Source organism: Macaca nemestrina, chromosome 5, assembly GCF_043159975.1.
Source record: "Macaca nemestrina isolate mMacNem1 chromosome 5, mMacNem.hap1, whole genome shotgun sequence".
NCBI classification, from domain to species: domain Eukaryota; kingdom Metazoa; phylum Chordata; class Mammalia; order Primates; family Cercopithecidae; genus Macaca; species Macaca nemestrina.
The window spans coordinates 72,323,291-72,348,065 of record NC_092129.1 but is presented as its reverse complement, the minus strand read 5'-3'; the positions used below and the strand labels follow the sequence as shown (position 1 = coordinate 72,348,065).

Sequence of the window (24,775 nt, the reverse complement as noted above, 5' to 3'; positions counted from 1 at the left end):
TTCCTGATAAGAAATTCTTGTACATGATTGATATTCAGTAAATCTATTTTGAATTAATGCATGTATCTATATCTGTTATTTAATTAGAAAGAAAAGAACTTTATGAACAAGAGCTCAACTCTGGAGCTCAGCAAGAGGACCATTTTGATGTAGCCTCACAATTTACTGGAAAAATTTCACATTTTACCATAGATTTATGGAGTGTTTGATCAAAAACAATTCAGTATGTTTAAGAGTCTCCTTCCGGTACCTTTGGCTTTTTGCCCAGTTTCAATCAAAGCAAGATTTTTATTATCAAGTGGCTCCTTTCTGTCCCTTTGATGTAGATTTAGCTTGTTAAATGCATGCTCAGTTCATTCCTATCGAACTTTTTCTCAGCCTGATTCCTAAAGGTAGACAGCATTTCCAGATCCAACTCTAACTCTTCCACTTGCCCTATCAAATCTCAGAATTGCACACATTCAGGTAAGGACCAGCAAGGACAAGGGGAATGCAATCATCAATCAAAACCCAATGCATGGTGGGCACGGTGGCTCACATCCGGCATCCCAGCACTTTGGGAGGCCAAGGCGGGTAGATCACCTGAGGTCGGGAGTTCAAGACCACCTAACCAACATGGAGAAATCCCGTCTCTACTAAAAATACAAAATTAGCCAGGCATGGTAGTACATGCCTGTAATCCCAGCTACTCGGGAGGCTGAGGCAGGAGGATTGCTTGAACCCGGGAGGTGGAGCTTGCAGTGAACCAAAATTGCGCCATTGCACTCCAGCCTGGGCAACAAGAGTGAAACTCCATCTAAAAAAGAAAAAAAAGAAAAAAAAAAAAAAACCCAACACATTGATTTTGGAATCTGGCCAGAGTGAACCAGTGGTTACATTTTCATTTCCTCATCTGGAAGGTCAAGTGTCCATCAAAACCCCTCAGTGCCATTAGGCTTCGGAAAATACCTGTAGCTTCTCTTTACAAACTTTTGGGAACCCACATCATTTGTAAATGAATATTGCTGAGAATACTACGTTACCGAGGTAATTTTCAGCTGATGGTTAAGGCTGCCCACACTGTCGAATGTATTTACTTTATTAATGCCAATATCTATATTTGAAAAAACATCTAATAAATTACTTAACTATACTCGGCATACAAAAACACATCTGTCATGGCAGTAATTGTTGACTTACCCTCATGTGCTTTGGCTCCAGCTAGATTTTAGCAAAGACTATTGTCTCTTTAATTGTTACAGCCCACATTAGACCTTAATCTTTCAATGAATAGAAACCAAGTCTACATTTTCCCCACTGGATACCCAGAATTCTCATTATAAGAGCTTAATAACTGCTCAATAAATATTTGTAGAATGAATAAAAGGATGATTAAATACATAAATGAACAAACTAACTCTTAACGAATGATTTTTAGTTTTTGACCCAAACCTACCCCATGCCTGGAAACATGAAATCTGCAGCTAGATTGTTCAATAATGCTACATTCCTAAGCTTCCATTTTGTGTTGCATCTAAGAGTCCTTCCCTAATTTCCATTTGTTAGAAATCTTTGATCTCATGCTTATTTTAATCCTTTTGTTGATGAAGCCTGGGTCTCTCATCCTCACCATGTAAACTGAAATGCCTCAGCTCTATTCTCAATTCATGGTCATCTGACTCTTCTCTAAGGCATATTGAAATTTCAAAGTCAACCAGCAAAGAAACATGAAACAAAAGAAGCTGGGTTTTAAAGACTTCCAGTAAAAGTTGCCTTGAGGTTTTTTTCAGTTATCGTTTGTCACTCTAGATAACAGGTATTAGGCAAACAAAAACAACCTCGGTCACCATGGAAGATATCAGAATTTGCTATAAGATTTAGATGTCTATCTTACTGTCATCTTCCAGGAAACTTTCAGGGGTTCACTTGACGGAGAAAACTGATGCCTCAATTATTATCAGATTAGGATCTAGCTCTATGTCCTTGATGAATAATATTAAAAATGTAAGTAGCTTCATGCATATTTCAAAGCATTATAAATATAGCAACTTAATTTCTTTTAATTTCAGGAGAGTTTGTAAGATCCTTCCAAAGAGGTGTCAAAAAGTCATTGTTAGTTTTCGGATCAAGTCTGATGAAGTTTGAGCAAGTCTCACCAAGAATGCAGACTTAGAGTAGATGCTTTTAGAGTAGATGCTTGTCTCCATTACTTCCAATGACCCCAATAAAATAATCACACATAGACAAGCTTATTACATCAGAGAGAATGGTCCATCCTAAGACAAGAGGTTTTTAACACATTTCTGAAAGACAGAAACAGAGTAAAAGCCTGTTGACAGATTTAAAACAGCATTGAAAAATATGCACAGGAATATGATAGCAATGGAGAGATTTTATCTTTAAGGCAGAGTCCAGAGAGGCTCCAGACACAGGTAGCAAGCAAACAGGACGACACGAGAACAAAGGGAGCATGATATTGAAACCTTCAGAACTAGTGACTTAAGCTTGAAATCTCCTTCATTTCACACTCCCAAGGCAGTCCAGGTTTTACCCTGGAAAACTCCTGAGAACTCCAAATAAATCTACCAAATAACTATGGAAATGAAGAGCTGATGGAAAGATTTCTGGAGCTCCAGGAAAACCTTTCCCATTCTGGTAGGTTGGAGGTCCCAGTCCAAAAACCAACTCCTTTCCTGCTCATCCTCAAGTGAAGCCTGCCATTGATAAGCCCTTTCCCAGACACAGAGATCACAGTCATATTTCCTATTCATTAAGACCTAGTGGGAAAACACCCTACACACACAACACTGGGAGAGCAACCCAGACTAGCTTCCTTCAAATTCAACCAAGTCCTGAATCTTAGACATGAACAAACGACTAAAGATCACCAGGCACATGAAGAAAAGCAATAGCCCTAAAAAATAAAAGAAAGAAAAACCTCCAAGAGAACACATGGAACAGACTAAATAGTATAGTTTTAATTTTTTTGGAATCAGCCTATGAGCACAGATGAAATACTTCTTGTGGTTGTGAATTTAGTACAAATGTAATCCTGAGAATGTGAAAGTAAAGGCAGAGTTGATATAAGGTGGGAGAGGTGGGAGAAGCAGAAGCAATGACAATGGTAGAGTCACTGGTAGCATCATCCTTCAAGGTGGTCAAGGGTCTCAAGTGATATTGCTTAAATCTGATGGAATAAGAAATATTGCTTAAATCTGATGGAATAAGAAATACAGTCTGTTACTTAGAGTAACTAAAGAAGGGCCTTATCAAAAAGTGTAATAAGAGGAGGGGAGAGCATACAGTAAGCTAAATCCTATTCTTTTGAATCTAAGCAAATAGGCAAATCAGCAAATCAAATGATAGAAGAGAGTAAATTACCAGAACAAAAAAATACATGAATTATTCATATTAGTTTTCTCTGGAAAATGGAACTGGAAATGTCGAAGTTATACAGGGGACTATTGTTTTTCTATTCTAATAAATCTTTCTGGCTGGGTGCAGTGGCTTACACCTGTAATCCTAGCACTTTGGGAGGCCGAGGTGGGTGGATCACTTGAGGTCAGGAGTTCAAGACTAACCTGGCCAATATGGTGAAACCCCATCTCTACTAAAAATACAAAACTTAGCCAGGCTTGATGGCATGCACCTGCAATCCCAGCTACTCGGGAGGCTAAGGCAGGAGAATCGCTCAAACCCAGGAGGTAGAAATTGCAGTGAGCCAAGATGGCACCACTGCACTCCAGCCTGGACAACAGAGTGAGACTCTGTCTCAAAAAAAATAAATAAATAAAAGAAAAATCTTTCTGTTTTATTTCATTTGTATCTTGTAAACAAATTGATTGAAAATAGTAACATTAAAATATTAAAGGAGATTAGTGGAAGAGAGAATTATTTTCTCTGACTAGTGGCTAGATTTCCAATGTTTAGATGTCATGAGCCATAACTTACTGAATTAGTTTCTTCATTGGTGCAAGCATTGGGTTGACCACACAGTCCTTAAGGATATGAAAAGGTCAGATCCATTTACCCAGAAACTCCCAGCCAAAATCCACATGTATCGTCACAGAGCAGTTGTGTGTGGCCCAAGGTGGAGAATCACTGTCTTGGGCAGCAGTCATTTAGACAGTCCAGACACAAGGCTCACTGCCTCTTCTCTTGGCTCTGTCCACTACTCATCTCCCCAATTCTTCCTGTTTCTGATTCTCCATGTTTGTCATCCTTTCTTGACATAGATTGTGGCCTCCTTTATTTTAACGACATTCAACCTGGACTTGTCTCAAGATCTATCTCTGGTTTAATAACCCAATTCCAATTCCTACTTATACCCCGGATTTATCGTTCGGGTTCAGCATTTTTTTCCTAAACTACTTTGGTGACCCCATAATCATCAAAACCTAAACACCACAGCATGAGACTGCCATAGACCAAATCATTTCTACAAGACACCATACAATTCTGAAGAGATTGCAGTGACAGCCCCTGAGGCTCATGAATTGATGTCATAACTTAGTAGTTATATACAGGATAGTTCAGATTAGGGAAATGTCACCCAGCCAGAAACCTGGTTAATTCAAATTCATAGCATCATCATTCTCTGAAGGGTCTTTCTAGGGCTCACTTCCATTCATACTATATCCTAAAATTTCTCTAGTAACTATGTTAACTATTTAGGTTAGAGTTCGCTTTTACCAATTAACTAAATTAATATGGTAAAATTCTGTAATTCGCACTTCATCACTTAATCTTTATTGCACACATTATAATGTATCTCAAAATTTACTTACTTTACACTAAGCTTTGTACAACAGAGGGTACTCCAGAACAAGAGACAGAGACTTCAAGATCATAATAATATTGGGCAGAGCATTTACCAACAAAAGTGTCACAAAATGAAGTTTCAGTAAATGTCTCAGTATTCCAGTGGTAGTTGCCTCACATTGCTCAAAACAAAACAAAACCTTCTTTCAAATATCAAAGAACCCTACTTAATTATTCACTAAATTAAAATATTGATTGATCTTTTCACAGAAAACTTAACAAAACTCAGCCATTACTTTAAAGGAAGCATTTCCAAGGATTTATTCTAGTAAAAGGAGCTCACGGTATTGCAGTAGGGATAATGCATGCTGAATTCCTTCTTTATTCTTCACCAGCTTCAAGAACTTGAGTAAGACTTGTAATCCTTCTGAGCCTCTTCTTCTTAAATATCCAAATGGGGATGTACTAGTCCGAGTTTTTGTTTACAAACAGCAGAGGCCAACTCAGACTAAATTAAACAGAAAGCAATGTATTGGAAGGCTACTGGATTGCTCAAAACCTGAAGAGTAGCCCCATTATAGGATCATAAAAGGCTCAGAAATCAGGGGAATTGAGATAACACACAGGAACAGTCTGCTTAAGACAACATCTCTGGAGCCTGCACCACAGGCATCTTAGATTCAGGGAATCAGTTCAGACATACCCATTGAATCTTTGAATTCTTTCCCAGGCAGGGACACCTTGATGACCACACCTGCCACCTACCTTGGGAATCTCTGAAAGTAAATACAATAGTTAATATTTTTATAGCAATTGCCACATGACTGGCGCTATTCTAAACCCCACATACATAATAATCCTCACAACATTACACAAGGATGACTTACTTTTATCAGGTAACTAATAGGGCTGTTCATTTTGATCAACTAACTAATGAGGCACATCCTATGATGAGCCTCGTTACATAGATTAGGAAACTGAGGGAGAGAGATGTTAAGTCACTTGCCGAAGCTGGTGAATGGTGGTGCTAGAATTTTAACCTGCTCATTACACTCATGTGTCTTCCAATGGCAAATAATAGACCAGTCTCACAGATTATCAGGGTGCCTGGCATAGCGTGTCTGCTCAGTAATTACATGATAATGTTATTTTCCCCTAAGGCTTCATGAAACAGAAATAACTGAATATCAAATATTTCATAACAGTTTGCTATGGTGTTTATATTTCAAAAATGCTGACTGAATTTTTGTAGTGTGAGAGGGTACAATCTCTCTTTAGTAGAAGACACATTGACATCTGCAGATCAAAATTCCACAGACAGTAGGGAAACACACTGGTGATAAAATCAAGAAAAGGACCTCAGCACAGTGCTTCTCATCCATTTCCCATCATGACATTCAGAGAAAAGGACAATATTCATACAGCATAAGAATGAAACCAACCAGAGTATTGGCAGCTGGAGCTGCTGTGGGCCCCACCTGGCCTTTCGTGAGAAGAGAAGGAATCAGTGTCTCTGGACACCTACAACTCGTTCATGACCAATCAGTATGAGTGACATGCAGCACCCATTTGCCTTAGAGAACGTCTCAAATATCAATAATTAATATTTTAGATTCTTCTTTAATAAAATATTCCATTTCTTCTTTTTAAAAAATCACCGAAAGATGATTCACCAAAATCCTCAAACCTTCTACTTGTCTCACACGCAGAGATTTTCAAATTCATGCAAGCAGCATTTTTAAATGATGCTATGTCATAGCTCTCAAATATAAACATGGAGGTTAAAAAAAAAAAACTGCTTCATTAGTGTTGATGTGCTGGGCTGTTGTTCTCTGTTGAGTGTCTACCTCTACTTCCTGGGAGACATCTTCACGCTTGCGGAGGGATGCCATAGTTCACAGAATGCAGTGTGGAATATGTTGCTTTACATAAAATAATCTTTTCTCTTTCTCTCCCTATCTCTACACCCCTCTATACAAAGCTATTTATATTTCTGCAAAGGTAGCCTACTTTCTTCACCCCTGGCCTTTGCATATGCATAAAGCCAGAGGGACCCCATTTCTATTCTAGGAAACATAACCTGAAACACAATGGAGGATCGTTCGCAATTCACACTTTCTTGGCCACCTAAGCAACCAAAGCTACCTGGAAAACTGTCACACAGGAGAAGCTACCCCGCTGAGACTCTGGCACAGTCTTCCCCACATCTCCCCGCTGGACATTTAAGGATCTTTGTAACAGCAGAGCCTTTCTCATGACTGAATAAATTAGGAGCCAGGAAAATGAAGCCACATAATAAAACTAATTTTCAGAGCATAAACTGCTCTTAATGAGACTATTACATGCCCAAATCAAATTATTTTATTAACAATGTAAAAGACAAAAAAAAAAAAATAAAATCAAATTAAATTAAAAAGCTCAAAGGCTTAACAATAAATCTCTTCCATAAGTTGGGATATTTTAGGTAAAATATTTAATTGACCTCTTTCGAAAGCTTCTCTTCATGAAAAACTGTGAAAATCACTAGAGTAAATAGCTATTTTTATTGCAAAGTTAGCCATGTCCTAAAAGTCCTAAAATCACCCCAAACATGCCAATTAAAATGTAACTGTGCTCTTAAGTAAAACGTACTGCTTTCTTACAGCCTCAAATGACTATAGCACAATACCAATTAAATTAGCATAAATGTTTCTTTCCCCAAGTAAGACAGGATTATTAATAATGCATCAGGACACATTCTCTGGATGGGCCAGGTTTTCAAAGTAAAGTTCCCATTACCTGACTGTGCTTGGAGCATTTTGGATTTACATTTTAGTGTGTGAACAGCTTCCAGCCTCTGAATAGATCACAGGTGGAGCTGCACGGCAGAGTCTCTAACCTGCTGTCACAGGAGATTTCACCAGTGCAGAGCCATGTGACAATCACAGCCATCTGGGAGGCATCTGGGAGGCAGGTTCAGCCTCAATTCTCCAAGCACCAAAAGGGAAGCTTTCACTTAGTATGAGGGAAGATGTGAACAATGTTAATCGTGTGCATTGCTGCCATTATTATTTATTGTTACATCTCTTCTTGCAGCTTTAATAGGTGATTTTAGAGATCCCATCCTAATTTTTAAAATCATTATTTCAGGAGGAAAAAGTGTACTAATAATGGCAAAACAAAACAAAACCATTCTCAGTTCTGAAACACTTCTATCAAAATCCCTGAATCTTCCACTCCAAGTTCACCAACAGAGTCCACAGTCTTGTTCAAAATCCTATCTGCTGCAGCTGCAGCCTCTGCTTGCCACTCTCTGCCATGGGGCTCCTCCCTCCTAGAGGGATCATTGTGCCTGGATGCAACCACACCCAGAGCCTGGCACAATGCTGTTCCCATCGGGACCTCCGTCCTAAGGTGGGTGCGAATGCCTCCCCACAAAATACGGAGTGTAGAATCACAGAAAAGATGGATTTATAACCCAGCCATATATTGTAAGGGACTAGTCTCTATTCCCTGCTCCTCCATTCCTGTCTGAATGCTGTATTCAAAAATAATTAAGTTGTGTTTGTTATCAAAGGAAGTTACACACTTTTTGGATCTAGAAGCAATAAGTGGGCTCACCAATTAGTTTCTTAGGATTATAGGATAAACCATATCACATTTCATAGACATATAGAAATAGAGAGTTAGAGTATGTGACTACTCATAATGACAGTAAGTCTACAAACCTTTAAAATTAATCTAATTTCTGTGTGCGTGTCTGTAGGTGTCTATATTCACAGTGTACACACACACAGACACTGCACACACAGTGTCTATATTCACAGTGTACCCACACACACATTCACATTCATGTGCGTGTATACACTGTACTCTTCTCACTAAAAACTATCTCTGGCAATGCCATCCATACTCATAGCTTCAGTTATCACCAATAAAAAGGAACTCACAGATCTTCAGACCAAATAATTCCTCTGAGCTCCAGTCTTGTCTATTCAATGTCTTCTCAAAATGTCCACACTGAACACACATCATGCCATCCTGCTGCTCCCTCTTCCCATGGGGCAGGATGGGATTACAGGAAACCTTGGGCCTCTTTCAGTGTTTTTCATTGTACCAGCATCCACTGGCTATGTAGAGTATAAAACATAGACACTTAAGAGTCACCCTGTTTCCTTCTTCTTCCTCACCCTCGATATTCAATCGATCACCATGTAATATGTGTTTTGTTTTGGTTTGGTTTGGTTTTTTGTTTGTTTGTTTGTTTGTTTGTTTTGAGACAGAGTCTCACTCTGTTGCCCAGACTGGAGTGCAGTGGCACAAGCTCAGCTCACTGCAACCTCTATCTCCCAGGATCAAGCAATTCTCCTGTCTCAGCCTCCCAAGTAGCTGGGACTACAGGCGTGTGCCACCACGCCCAGCTAATTGTCGTATTTTTAGTAGAGACGGGGTTTCACCATATTGGTCAGGCTGGTCTCGAACTCCCGACCTCAGGAGATCCACAGGCCTAGGCCTCCCAAAGTGCTGGGATTACAGGCATGAGTCACCACACCCAGCTGTAATATGTGTTTTATCAGATACTTTTCTGGCCTAGCCCAGCGTTTCCATGTCCTTTAATGTCATTACAGTTCCAAACCATTTAGGATTCTGAAGAAGTTGCTTTTTGCCACACTAGATCAAAGCAGAAGCCAGAGTTGAGAATATAAAGTAAAAGTTACTTCACATACTAAACACCCCAGAAAGCATTTGGGGACCAGATACATCCTTGGGATTTATTAAATATCCAAACCAGCTACAACCTGCAGCTATCATCCCACCATCTTCCTCCAGCCTACATAAGAAGATGACTGTGAGGAAGGAAGGGACTCAAGGGCAATAGTGGAAGTTATGGTTACAGCAGCGGTCTGTAGCTTTGTGATGCACCATCAGCCCCACTGACAGCATCCCTACTCCCATAAGTTCAGGTGAAGTGGGCTCCACGAAAATCTCTTATAGAGATTGGAAGATGGATTTTCATTGGCTTCTCTTTTTCTGGTACATCTGTTTATATAGTTTACATATACTTAAGTAGTCACAATACACTTGTGACTATTTAAGTGAAGAAAAGAAAGAACTGAAAAAGAGACGTCAATTTAGAGAGGCAGCCCAGAAACAGCCTGATTTCCTACCTTTGCTTGGGCAAGGATGAGTAAGTGTCCCACGGGTCCAGCAGACACTGTGGAAGTTCCTTGGGTGGGAGTCATCTTGCCAGCAACTTATGTAGGATGATGACTGCTGGGCAAGGAAGAGCCAGCAGTAAGAAGGCACAAGTAGGACATGAGAGATGGGAGCAAGGGCAGTGGCACAACAAGGCGGCAAGGAGCCCCCCATGTGCTATGGAAGAACCCACACGTGCTCCATGGAAGACGGTGGCATCTGGGGAGCTGTCCCAAAGGGGACACTTGAAGCCCATTGGAATTCACCAGAAGAACAATGATGGTCAAGAGAGGATGGCATCATCATCACCACTAAGAGAAAAAAGCATCTGACTCCTTCTCCCTTCATCTCTTCTCCAAGTTCTCAACATATGAAAGGAGAAATGGCTAGTGGAATGGGGAGAAGGTACGGAAGCACACATAGCACTTTGTCATTTTTGGAAGTTCTTTAGCAAAGCTGGATGCAGTTGAGAGAAAAGAGAAGTATTCCAATGTGAACATGAGACTGAAGTTTTGAATGGGCCCAACGTGAACTGGACTAAATGATTAAACGTGTGCAAGCGGTATGGATCTGTTCAGATGTCACTAAGGGATGAGAAAATGAGATCTGACAAGGTTTACTTGAAAGAAGTAAGGGGAGAAAATAAAACGATTTCACTTCACATTTGTGCTTAAAGAAGTGTGGACCTTTTAAGGAACCAGATGTAAAACCTACTATATCTTTCAACCAGACAACTATGTGAAATTGCTCCAGGTCTACCAGCATCCACTCTGGTCTCTCTCAAATGTGATTATGAAAAAAATTACATCTAACTGTGTCACCTTCCCACCTCTAATTAAAGCCCTCCCATTTTTAAGACCCATTATTTTAAAGATGTTTTTATGTAAAGTATGAAGATCTCAATCTGGATTCCACCTAACAACCCAGCGTCATGTTGTTCCAACCTCTCTGCCTTTGCTATTTACTCCAGCCTTCTTTCAATCCTTCTTCTTGCCACTGTCTCTCATGCCACGGGACCTTTGCACATGTTCTTCTCCCTGGATTCATCCCACATCTTTAACACTTAACTCTGAATAATTCCTTGGATCTTAGCTCAGAAATCATTTCCTCAGAGCATCCTTTCCTCTGTCTGCTACATCCTGCAATTAGGACTCTGAAAGCACGTGAATCACTCCTTCAGGTATTTATCAGAGATGCAATTTTGTATTAGTGTGTGTGTTATTTGGTTATGTCTTTCTCTGTGTGTTTATCTTCTCCCACCTCCCAACATTGAGCTCTGTGATGACAAAAATGACGTCTATTAGGACTCATTTTTGTGTCCCCATGGTCCAACACAGTATCTGGCACATAGGTATAATAAGTCAATGTTTAATGAATAAGTGAACTGCAAACTTTATATATTAGGATAAATAAAAATAATTGCTACTAAAGTTACAACCCTAGAGTCCATCCATAGCTTTTCTCTTAAACAAAATTATTGTTATTAAATATGCCAATGATCTCAGTATTTTGGTTCAGCTGGTCATAGTCCATAAAAACTTGAAAAATTGACCCTGAGATCCAAGATGTAAACAAGTTATCAAGTATTAACCCTGTAATCTCTGTGCCCCAGGCCACAGAGATGCTGCTCCTTCAACATCCTTAGATCCCAGCAAGCATTTAGGTAAACCAACTAGGGAATGAAAGGTAAAGAGTAGAAGAATACAGACCCACTAACAAGACCAAGCTCCCAATACAAAATGGAAAGGAAAGTATACCCGCCAAAGTACTGCAACAGTGGGTACATAGTAAGTCCCCAGCAAATGCAGGAGGATTCCCATAATTAGTATATATGCATAACGTTTTATTTGCTAATAAATCCTGACCATGTGCAAAATTCAGCTGCAATTTTCTTTGTGTTTCATTTTTAAATAAATCACTGTTTTTAAAATTCTGACCAAGTTAATTTGTTTTTTTATACTCTTAATAGCAAACTTGTCCAAGGGTCTAACTTTCTGGAACTTTTTTTTCACATTTTCAAGGAACAAATAGTACACTGTTATTAGAATTCAGAGACAGTGCTAAATTAATTTATTTTATATTTCTCTCTGGACACAGCTGAACCTTACAAACATGCAACAGCCAACCTGCCCAGCACCAGGCGGCACATGGAAAACCACCCAGATTTCTCTAAAATCATTGGTTAAGAGAGACTGTCATGGCTCAATAGTATTTTGTGTTTCTGATACTGACGCAATCTCAATGCTAGATGGACTTATTCTTAGTGAGAATTTGGCTGCTTACCTCTGGAAAGAAGGTTTGAAAATAACCTAATGTGTTCAAGGTTCCTCTTAGTGTGATTAAATAATTTCCAAATGGCTGCTCCAGGGTGAAAGAGGTTTTTTTTCTTTCTGGAAATAACTTCACCCTTTTTTTCAACCACAGAATGTCATCCTCAATCTACAAAATAGATCATAAACGAAAACATTAAAGTAAAAATCAAACCTTATATGTACATCAAAGATTCAGCCTGTGTCAAGCAGTGGCAAGCTTTACAAAGAAAGGAAAGAAGAAAGCCAGCACTCTTTGGAATAGAAGTGCTCTAATCCCTTACTAAAAACTCTTTGATTTAAACATGTGGTCTAAATACCGTAAGCACAGGAGTATCGTACAATTAGAAACACACTTCAGGCAAGAATTTTTAAAAGACATATTTATGCAGTTCTGTACTTTACTCAATCTAAAGCAAGGTTAATCATTAGGATTAGTTTAAATGAAAGTGGCAAACTGCCTCTGTGTTTTTTTCTTGAATTTCCATGGTGAGCAATAACCAAAAAAATTAGTATTCCATGTTATTCATGATTCTCCTATTTCACAACTTTATCAGTATCATTTGTAAAAAGAAATTACGTTTCTGTGGTTGCTACTGTGTAAAGTCATTAAACAATGCAAGCAAAAAGCTTATGATAAAAGCAGCATGCTTTCATTCTATTGCCAATATTCCACCAGTGAAGGCTGAACATCTATCCAAATCATGTGGGGAGGGCTGAGATGCATGAGGGTGGAGAAATAATTGAGACCACTGCCCACTGTTTGAGAATATAATGTTCACAACTCATTTTCAGGAAGCCATGCTCTCTGTGTTTCAATAACAGTGATGAGTTTGTCTTGAGTCATCCACACTCTTGCCCAGATGTTTCTGTGAGTCAGTGCTTAATTTTTAACAAGTACATTCCAGGAAAACAAACATATAGCACAAGATATTTATATTAATTTTTTAATGTTTATGAAAATCAACATGATATCAAATTACTATAATTTCTAAATAATCTCCTATAATTATGTATAGATTTACTCCACAAAATGATTTAGGTCATCAGTATTTTTTAGCACTGGTGGCTAAGGACTCATGCTGACTTCTAGCAGCTTAGCAGGGACTCTAGGTAACCAGCAGCTTAACAGGACAATTTTGTATTACTCATCATTTTATTCATTCAGTAAAATGATCCCATTCATCCACTGGGGTCATTTTACTGTGATTCCCAAATCCTTCAGGGCCACACAGATTTTTGACCCTTTGTTTCACAAGATAGGAAGCAGAAAAGATTTTCCAAGTTGGCTGCATGCTTAGCAAGATTATAGACTATTCTGATAAATCATTCTATTCACATTAGGCTGCATGGTCGTCTTTTCAAGGCAGTTTGTTTGAGTATCAAGTCATGATCATGGGGACTTTTTCATAAGTTAGTATGTTCTAATCAATGAAGTTGAGAGATGACAGATTAATTTGGAAATGAAACCAATGATTATCATTCATATCAACTTAAGTCATAATTACTCTTATAAATGCAAACTATATAATTAAAACATTGCTTGAGAACAAAAACCAACCTTGCTTTATTAGGGTGGTGTGCAAAGGAATATAAACTGAGCCAATAGAGTCCTTTTTGGGGACTGATGCTTAAGATTACAGAATATAGCCAGTGCAGTCTGTGTATGAGAATCTGAAATATTAGGCAAGGCCATGTCACATAATTGAAGAACTGTCACAACCAAAAATGGCTGCCACTTTTCTGAAAAGTCACACTGGGGAAGTGCTAGAGCCAGCCAATCCCTCTGCAGATCTCACACTTAGTGACAAGACCTGCTGAAACTCTGACAGGAGAAAATTAACAACAATAGACATAGAAAAAACAATTGGAATATTTCAGAAAGTACTATGTGGCAGGAGTACTACTATGAACTTCAGTGGCCCTATTAAAAACCCTCTTCTAGAGAAGTCACGCTAGAACGTGCAAATTTACTTGATTTTTGTTAAAACCAAGTCTTAGTGAGTTAAAATAGGGAGTCCTCCTAAACTGTAGGACCTTCCTCTTTCTTGTCCTGCTCTATTTACATTGATTGCCCAATAAATAGAGGTTGTACAAGACAGAAATCATGAGATGCTCAGCATAGTTAATACTAGCAGTGGGTTTATAATAATCTGTATATCTATTTGATTATTCAATATAAATACTTAGAACCAGGAAGCTTAACTTGAAAAGTGGTTTTATTTAGAAAAGCAGATGTGTCATAGATAGATAATTCCTATCCTTCCATTATTATATGAAATAGAATTTGTAAAGAAAATATGTTGTTACAGAAATTCATAAAATATTTTTAAGCAGAGGACATTATCACATCTGCATTTTGAAAAATATTTTTGAAAGGCAATCTATATTGCTTTGAAGCAATTTGAAGAGTTTGAAGAGCATAAAATCAATTAAAAGTCTATTTCAATGGACTCGGGAAAGCAACAGCCTAAGACTGGACTCTTATCTGTTTGATCTGTGCCCCAGCCCACCACCACCCCTTACTCATCCACCACTGTTGGTAAAAGTTGAAGTGAAAGCCAAGTAAATATTCATTGCAGCTAAGGTAGCTGATATGGTTTGACTGTGTCCCCACCCAAATCTCATCTTGAATTGTAGCTCCCGTAATTCCCACATGTCATGAGAGGGAGCTAGTGGGAGGTAATTGAATCATAAGGGTGGGTCTTTCCCATGCTGTTCTCATGATAAGGAATAAGTCTCACGAGACCTGATGGTTTGAAAACGGGGAGTTCCCCTTGCGCATGCTCTCTTGCCTGCTGCTATGTAAGATATAATTTTGCTGCTCATTCATCTTCAACCATGATTGTGAGGCCTCCCCAGCCATGTGGAACTGTGAGTCAATTAAACTTCTTTCCTTTATAAATAACCCAGACTTGGGTATGTCTTTATTAGCATCATGAGAACAGACTAATATTGTAGTCATCCAAAGTGTCTAATTAGAGTCAAAACTCAGGAACAAGGGAAGGTGATGGGCAGAGAAAAGACCAGCCCCAAATCACATTTTGGAAAGAAAGGCAGGAGTTAGAGGACTGAAGTGCCAGAACTTAGCAATGAGCAGTTATTTTTACTCTAAGTTCTGGGATACATGTGCAGAACGTGCAGGTTTGTTACATAGGTATACATGTGCCATGGTGGTTTGCTGCACCCATCAACCTGTCATCTAGGTTTTAAGCCCCACATGCGTTAGGTATTTGTCCTAATGCTATCTCTCCCCTTGCCCTCCCATTCCCCAACAGGCATTGGTATGTGGTGTTCCCCTCCCTGTGTCCATGTGTTCTCGCAGTGAACACTTTTTAATGGAGGCAGTAGGGAGATCCTGCTGTCAGCTGCTGGTAGAAAAGAAGCTCTCAGGGAGAGATGAGGCCAACTTGAAAAGCAATAGTACAGGCAAGCATTCTTGCGGGCTGAAAGACCCATTACAAATGTGGTGGAGAAGCAACCACAAATGTGAGTGCTTGATGTACTGGAGAACAAAGCACAGTGCCACAATGATTCTGCATGCAGGTGTGGAATGGGGGAAGTTGGACACCTTTCCCATGCTTCTATTTGGCTCCAAAGGTTGAATGATCCCAGACCACCAGACCATATTCACAGGGAAGTTTAAAAATGCAACTAATATCAAAATAATAGGTTTCTGTATTATTGTCTAGTTAGGATTGTTTCATCACCTACTCCAATTGCGCAGACAATTTGGAATAGACTAAACCTTTCTCTCATTTCTTTTCTATTTTCATATTTTATTGACTTTCATGTACTCACAATGTATCAAATATTTAGGATTTCATTATCAAATAAATATCATAATGTTTATTTTTAAAGTTACTAAAACTAGACTTAGTTGATACAAGTTCTCACTATGATTGCTTTTTTGTTTTAAAAGTAATTTGGAAATGGCAAGGATTTTGAACGTCTTGAGCACAGCTTCAGAGGTACATCATTTAGTTTCATGTGTAGACTAAAATTTAGATAGAATCCAGTTAAACATTTCAAAGGAGTTTGTGTCATACATAGAATAGTCAAGGAAAGCACTTATCACATAGAAAGGGGGCTAGGAGCTTTACAGAAATTAAACTTCAACGGGTATCAACACTTATTTTTTATTTCTACCATCTCATATGTTGTTTCCTTCCCTAAAAATTACAAAAACAGATAAATATAAAATACAGATTTTTATATAAAGGTTTTAATATTATAATTTAATCTTAAAAGTAGCCAATTTATTTTTAATATTTTTATTGTGACAAAACATATATCATAGTATTTGCCATTTTAGCCATTTTAAAGTGTACCATTCAGTTGCATTGATTACATTTACAATGTTGCACAATCATCACCACCATCTCTTTCAAAACTTGGCACCCATAACAGTACCAATTAAACAATAACTCCCCATTCCCTCCTCTCCCTATCCCTTGGTAACCTCTAATCCAATTTCTGCGTCTAGTTGTCTAATCTAGATATTTAATAAAAGGGAAGTTATACAATATTTATTAGTTTTTATCTGGCTTGTTTTACTTAGCATAATGTTTCCAAGGTTCATCCATGTCATAGCACGCATCAAGATTTGATTACTTTTTATGGCTGAATAATAGTTCATTATATGTGTGTACCACATTTTATTTACCCATTCTCCTGTTGATGGACACTTCACTTGTTTCTACCTTTTGGTTATTGTGAAAATTGATGCAGTGAACATTGTCATACAACTATCTGTTTGAGTCTTTTTTTCCAATTATTTTGAATATAAGCCTATGATGGGAGTTGCTGGATCGTATTCTGTGTTTAACTTTTTCAGAAACTACCAAACATTTTCGCAATGGTTGCACCATTTTATATTCCTGTTCATAATGTAAAGGAGGTTTCAGTCTCTCTACATCCTTACCAACACTTCTTATTTTGCTTTTTTTAAATTATACCCATCCTAGTAGCTGTGAAGTGATAGTTCATTGTGATTTTGATTTGCATTTCCATAATTACTAATGCCAATTTATTTGCAAAAACTACCTTTAATACAATAATTAATATTTTGTGCTTCTAAATGTTCATTACTAACATTTTATTTTCTTAAGTTGTCTTTAAAACTTTATATCCTTAGATAAATATATTTAAATGTGTTTTATAAGAGAGAATACACTCATTGGCATTTTTAATTTGCAATATATTCTAGAGCCAACATTCAGCAATATCGTGATGAAAATATAGTTTTATTAGGTTGGTGCAAAAGCAATCTTTTTAAAGTACAAATACGCATGAGGCATTTCAAACAAAACTGACAGCAGCAGAGAACACCTTCAAATCCAGATACTGTCACACTTTTTAATAACAGCTTCTCATCCACCTGATTTAAATAATATATAACACTGTTACAGTTCTATGAGAGACTCTTTCAAAGGTTATATAAAGGACTTTTTCCTTCTATTGTTCCCTCCTTGACTAAAAGTACATGCCTGATTATTTAAAAATGTAAATTTATTTTAAAATACCCTAAGAATGTCATCTAGTCCCTAAAACTTTGTAATACACACACAAAAAAAATGCCTGTCTTTAAACTTAATCCCCTTTCCAATTCATGCCTGTGTTCATATTATTTTATTTCTCTCGAAGTGTAAAAATTGGAATTTATTTTTTAGGCACTGTTGTGCATGACAACCCGGAATTAATTATCATACTTTAAAATAAGCAAAGTGAGTCAACGATTATGATATGTAGATAACTTCATAATTAACCTATAATTTAGATATCCAGTAATTTAAATGCATTAAACTATGTACTCTGTGTAGAGACATGCAGATTACCCGTTCCTGATATTAACATATAGCTCCCTCCAAAGAACTTTTTGTTTTCATAATTTATTCTCCATTAAAGTACATATTAATTTAATATTTCCTAATTTCCTAATTTGTACTAGTGTGGAGAAAGAAATGAGTAATGATTGAACATACTATGATTAAATTATATTCAGTAGTCCAGTGACTATGAAATACACACATCTCATTTCTTAATGGCATTCCATTAAAAGTTTTAAAGCAAGGAGTAATGGAAGCTTTTCTGTCTTCTCTTTTTAAAAATGAAACTCACTTAGGAAAAGGACTGCCAATTTATCTTTAAGGTTTTCCTCTTTATCTGTTTCCAACAGCCACACTCACCAACAAACCTCTCCCACTCAAAAGCATTGAAATAGACATGCTGCAAATGCGCAGGATGTAGGTCTATGATGTGAACACAGGAGTGGGTTGCTTCACTTCCCGCTCCTTCTGGAGGATTAAACAGATACTAATCCTGAAAAATACACAGAGAAAAGCTTCTTTCCCAAAACATATGCTCACACACAAATCATTGTAGTAGTGAGCAGGGGAGGATCCTTTATCAGCCCTAACTTTAAAAAGGGGAGGGTGGCTTTTACTTACTATCATCCTAGTTTAAAACATAAACGATTATTGGTAAGTTGAAAATACCTATTGTCCAGAAGCCCCTAATGAATGCCGTTCACTAGCAATTCTTTAAGTAATAATGTGTACCAATGGACTGAATATTCACCAAAAAGACAGAAAATAGAAAGATCTGGCCTAAAAATAAAAAGCTGGCAAGTGTTTTACACTGGTCTGAACTAGTCTTACATCTAGTAAAGAGGATAAAATACATCTTGACAGTATGTAAGCATCTTCACCACTTGGCTAGGATGTGTCATCTTAACAACAATAAAATAAATAAATATATATTATATATAAAACAAAAAACCAATGGCAAAAATATAAACTTAGAATGTTTGCCTTTGCTCCTAAAGGAAATTGCTAAATCATGTCTGATTCTGAGGGACTTAACTTACAAAGTGGGATAAGAAAACATAATATCATCTTGCAGCAATGCCCCAAAGTTTCTGTAAGGTCATAGTGAGCGAAGTACTGACCAGGTGCACTTCAGCTTGCCCAAGAGAACTGTAACACCCAATTCCCCCTAATGCTTAAAAAAGGATGTGTCACTGAGGGAGCTCCATCTTTGTTTTTCTTTCAGACATGACTGCAAATTCCAGGACAAGCCCTAAGGAGCGAAGTCAGGAGACTCTCAGGCAAGAGCTTTTCACTAATTTACTCTCTCTTAATCGTAAAGAAGAGGTCATTTAAGTGATCAAAGGGGTTCTGCTGTTAGCTAAGCACCTGAGAAATCCTAAGGAATATATGAGTTCTCTCTCTCTATCTCTCTATATTCAAAGGCATATCTGAGAGTGAGATAAGGAACTAGTTCTCTGCTAAATATCTTGACCAAAAGAAATGCTTGGATATTTTCATCAGTCATAGTACATCACCTGGAGTTCTCATTTGCAGTAATTAGGAAAATGAAAATAATGGTGCTTCTAAACATCAAACATACACAAATACTTCCATCTTCTCTTGATAAACTGGCATAGATATCTCAAACAGGAATGTATTTTCAGTTGTTTTAGGTACAACATGTGTAATAATGAGCATGCTATGCTATATCTTTTACTATACCACACTTAGTTTTGTAATTTTATATTTCATAGGTATTAGTCTGTTCTCATGCCGCCAATAAAGACATACCTGAGACTGGGCAATTATAAAGGAAAGAGGTTTAATAGACTCACAGTTCCACATGGCTGGGGAGGCCTCACAATCATGAAGGAAGGTGAAGGAGGAGCAAAAGGACGTCTTACATGGTGCCAGGCAAGAGAGCGTGTGCCGGGGAACTTCCATTTATAAAACCATCAGATCTTGTGAGACTTACTCGATACCACAAGAAAAGTATGGGGGAAACTTCCCCCATGATTCAATTATCTCCACCTGGCCCCAACCTTGACATCTGAGGATTATTACAATTCAACGTGAGATTTGGGTGCATACAGACCTAAACCATATTGTCATATAAATACCCCTAGACCTAATATTCAAGGATTTACTTAAGTCCATCTTCTCCAGGTTTCAGGAGCAAAGAACTTCCCTTTTAATATATAAATTAAAAATGCAAAGACCATTTTTTTCCACATTAGGAATCTACAGTCTTGCTGGTACTCAAAAGAGATATCTCACATTTGTCTTTGCAGCCAGTTTTCACCTACAATGACTACTTAATCACTGCTCCACCTTTCTCAAGTCTTCATCCAATGTCTAACAATAACTTTTTCCAGACTCTTACTTCTCAAGTGAGCATAAATAACGCTATTAATTCTTCAGTGCATGGTTAAAATAAGGCTGCGGCGTTCAACAAAAAAATTTTATTACTCTTATTTTCTAGCAAAATCAGTGATCTCCAAACCCAAAGAATGGCCCAGGGAACACAAAACAAATGCCTAACGACCATCCAAAACCAAAATAAACATTGTCTTCCCCCTGGGTCTAGGTCAGAAAAGGGAATTATCCTAGACCTCTGTCTTTGTTGAAGGCTGACTAAACACTGAACAACAGGGTGGTGTCTATGAAAATCACCACGGCTCACCATATTTATGACATCTCACTGATGGGACCTAGTGAGTAGGAAGTAGCATGTATGTATCCTCAATACCTTGTTAAGAAATGTGCATTCCAGAGTACAGATGATAAAGTACCAGGAAATCCAGGGAGCTGTAACCACAACAAAATTTTAGGCATCTAATGTTTGAACTGTTCCTCTCAGATCCACAGTGAAATGCATGTTGCCTTATTTTGTACATCCCATTGTAAGAGAAAGTCACAACACTTGGTTGCCTCTTTGAACTTTGGAGGCACTCCATACTGCATTTGGATATTCTGCTCTATTTACCAGGTAGCCCATGAGGCTGACAGCTTTGAGTGGAATCTGTACGAGTAAAGACACTAAAACTGGATTCAGTTGGGTCAGGCCCCATTGTAAGAAGCCATGTTAACTAGTCTCTATGAACTATTGTCCAGTAATCTGTTATGCCATAACAAATAACCCCAAATCATAATTATTTAAAACCACAACAATCATGTCTTTAACTCACAAATCTGAAATTTGGGCAGGGCTTTGTGGAGAAGACTCATTCCTCTTCTACTATGTCTGGGCCTCAGATGAGCTAACTCAAATGACTGGGGGACTGGAATCTTTCCATGTGGTCTCTACCTATGATCTTTCCATGTTGCTTACATTTCCCTACAGCATGACACCTTTAGGATATTTGAATTTCCCATATGGATGCTCAGGGCTCTAAGCGGGAAAAGTAGAATCTGCCGGTCCTTTAAGAGGCTATCCTCAGAACTGGCTATGCATCACTTCTGCCATACTTTATTGGTTAAGCAAGTTAATAAGCTAGACCAGATTCAAGCAGAGAGGGATTAGGAAACTTTTCAGTGAGTGTTGTAAAGACTATGCAGCCATCTTTAATCTATGATAGTCAATGGATCCAATAGCACTCAAATTAGCTGTGGCTGAACAGGTTTCTGTAACAACCCTATGGTAGGCCTTAAATTCAAAATCATAGCTGTGGACAAAGGCATGCCTCCTTTTTTTTTTTTTTTTTTTTTTTTTTTAAGACAGGGTCTTGCTCTGTTGCCTAGCCAGGAGTGCAGTGGCACAATCTCGGCTCACTGTAGCCTCTAACTCCCAGGCTCACACCATCCTCCCACCTCAGCTTCTGGAATAGCTGGGACTACAGGTACTGGGTCACCAGGCCCGGCTAATTTTTGTATTTTTTTGTGAAGATTGGGTCCCACCATGTTGCCTAGGCTGGTCTTGAACTCCTGGGCTCAAATGATCAGCCGGTCTTGGCCTCCCAAAGTGCTGGGATTACAGGCTCTCCTTAACAAGTAGCTGCTCTCTTTTTGAGAAATGGTTCCTGTCTATGGCCATACCACCCTGAACACACCTGAACTCATGTGATCTTGGAAGCCAAGCAGGGTGGGGCCTGGCTAGTATTTGGATGGGAGAAACAGCTCCTGGCTTGTCGTTAAAATCCCGATACAGTTGAAACACATGAATACAGACACCAAGTGATCAAGTGAACTGAGCATGACATCAGGTGGGTGTTATCTGATATAGTATAGACTTACCGAAGACAGGCAGGACTAAATAAGCCTCTGTTTCCAAGTGGGAAAGATATGTACTTTATCAGGCTTTGGCAGCTCCTGAATGTGTTCACAGTAACATGGGTGGGATCTTCACATTCCCAGAATGTCTGTATTAGTCCATTTACATGCTGCTAATAAAGACACACCCGAGACTGAGTGATTTATATATAAAGAAAAAGAGGTTTAATAGACTCACAGTTCCAAATGGCTGGGAAGGCATCACAATCATGGTGGAAGGTGAAAGGCACGTCTTACATGGCAGCAGGCGAGAGAGAGAATGAGAGAACCAAGCGAAAGGGTTTCCCCTTATAAAACCATCAGCTCTCATGAGACTTATTCACTACCACAAGAACAGTATGGGGGTAATCACCCTCCCTCCTCCTGTGATTCAGTTATCTCCCACCGGGACCCTCCCACAACATCTGGGAATTATGGAAGCTACAATTCAAGATGAGATTTGGGGGGAGACACAACCAAACCATGTCAATGCCTAATCCTGCTGCATGTTAATAGTTAGCCCTCAGGACATACCTGGGCCTCATTCAGAATTCCCTCTGACTAGTTGAGGAAAAAAAATGAAAAACAAACCTCAAGTCTGGCTTACAGATGGTTCTTCATGGCATCCTGGCACTACACAAAACTGGATCGTTACGGCTCTGCTTTTACCATTTTGAGTGGTCTGGAAGGTCAGTGGGAATGGAAACACCTTCAAGTGGGAAGAACTTCAATTACCATATTCCTTATCTATTGTGTTATCTAGGGTAAATGATTCTTACTATCAAGGAGAGAGGTAGGATTGCTGACGTATGACTGGAGATAAGGAGGAGAATGTCTATCATTCAGGAAATCCTGCTAGTTCCTTCCTAGTCCGCCCACATGCAGTTGAAGGAGTGAAGGAAATAAGTCAGCATCTTATAAAGGCAGGATCCACAGTGCAAACTTCTCAGGGATAAATTTCAAATGAACTATCAGCTCAAGAAACTTTCCAATAAAGGTGTTGGCTGAAAACAAAGGAAATATGAAATGAGTAGTTAAAACAGAAATTATTGTATATCAAACATGACCTCATGAAAAGCTGTAAAAATGAAAACTATCATGAGGACCCCCATCTTTTTCGTTGGCCTGTTATGTTCTCATTTTTATATAATTCCTTTTATTTTCCACTCTCCCTTCTACCTGTGATTTTATACAGGATGTGTAGGTAATATCTCAGTGCACAGATTACAGGATACCAAAATACTGCTGAGTTATAAACTAAAAAGAGGATAAACATAAAGCAGAAATTAATGCAAGAACTGATGAGACTGTGTCATCACTTTCAAAGAGATGGTTTGTTTTTGTTTGTACAAGGAATAGATGCATTATGTTAGGCAGTAGCACTTTGAAGTTATGATGAGTTTATTTGGAACTTCAAATATCAGAAGATGGAGAGGGATGAAATGTTGCAAAGTCCAAAGGATGTAGTGGGGCACAGATGATACATTGACTCACCCAACACCAATTCTATCCCTTTCTTGGGCTTTCCTTCCTATATTGCAGTGACTGGAAATGGAATTTGCACACTAACATACCAAAGGAGCATAAACCTTATTTTAATAAATGCAAACAGTATCATTGTGTGAAAACCAACTTGTATTCATGATTGTTCAAAAGCTCTTAGCCAACAAGAAATAGAATTTAACTTCCCTAACCCAATAGAAGAATTAACCAACCACAGTAGCAAAAAATCACACCTCACATTGAAATATAAAGGCATTCCTATTATCATATATGCTATTCCAAACTAACACAATAAATCAAGAAAAAGAAATGAGATATAAATATTTAAATAAAAAATGTGTCATCATTTTCAAGTGACACATTTGCATACCAAGAAAATAATAGTAATGAAAACAATTATAATACCATTTAACATTTATTAGGCCCTTATTATGTCAGACACTTTACTAAGCTGTTTATCTATATTAAATAACTTAATGAAAATAAATTAACATAAACTACATTTTTATCAAAAAGATAGATTCTTTAGATAAAATATTGTAAATTTTTTAAAGTCTGGCAAGTATTTGGATGTGTGCATAACATACACAATAAAATAATGTTCCTTTAAATAATAAAATATTTTTTAAAAGAAAAAGTCTAGTTCCCAAAATAAATAAATGGATTAAAAAGCTAGGAATAACCAAATAGATGATGGATAATGCCTATATGAAGAAAATTGGAAAATATCATTGAAAGACATAAATGGTCAAATGGCAAGATATGCCAATGTCTTAGAAGAAAGAATTTAATATGATACATATTTCACTTCTCCCCAACTTTATATATGTAATTCAATGCAATCTAAATCAACATAGCAAGAACATTTTTGCTAAACATTGACAAGCTGATTCTAAAATGCATGTGAAAAAGTACATGTATAAAAATAACCAATAAATTAAATGACAAAATACTAAATAAAGAAGCAGGACTTATTTTATAATAATGGCA

The 24,775-nt window shown here is 37.9% G+C and overlaps 1 long non-coding RNA gene across 5 annotated transcripts in view; it reads right to left on the bottom strand.

The window, feature by feature from the left end:
- Nucleotides 1-24,775, bottom strand: part of LOC105489048 (uncharacterized) — a 159,844-nt gene that overhangs the window by 113,236 nt on the left and 21,833 nt on the right. For 3 of the 5 annotated variants that reach the window (XR_011623469.1, XR_011623471.1, XR_011623473.1), the window contains exon 2: nucleotides 12,199-12,354. This is a non-coding gene — a long non-coding RNA (uncharacterized lncRNA). Of the gene's footprint in view, nucleotides 1-5,443; nucleotides 5,517-12,198; nucleotides 12,355-23,061; nucleotides 23,287-24,775 lie in introns of all 5 variants that reach the window. The other 2 variants (XR_011623470.1, XR_011623472.1) reach the window with 2 other exon arrangements.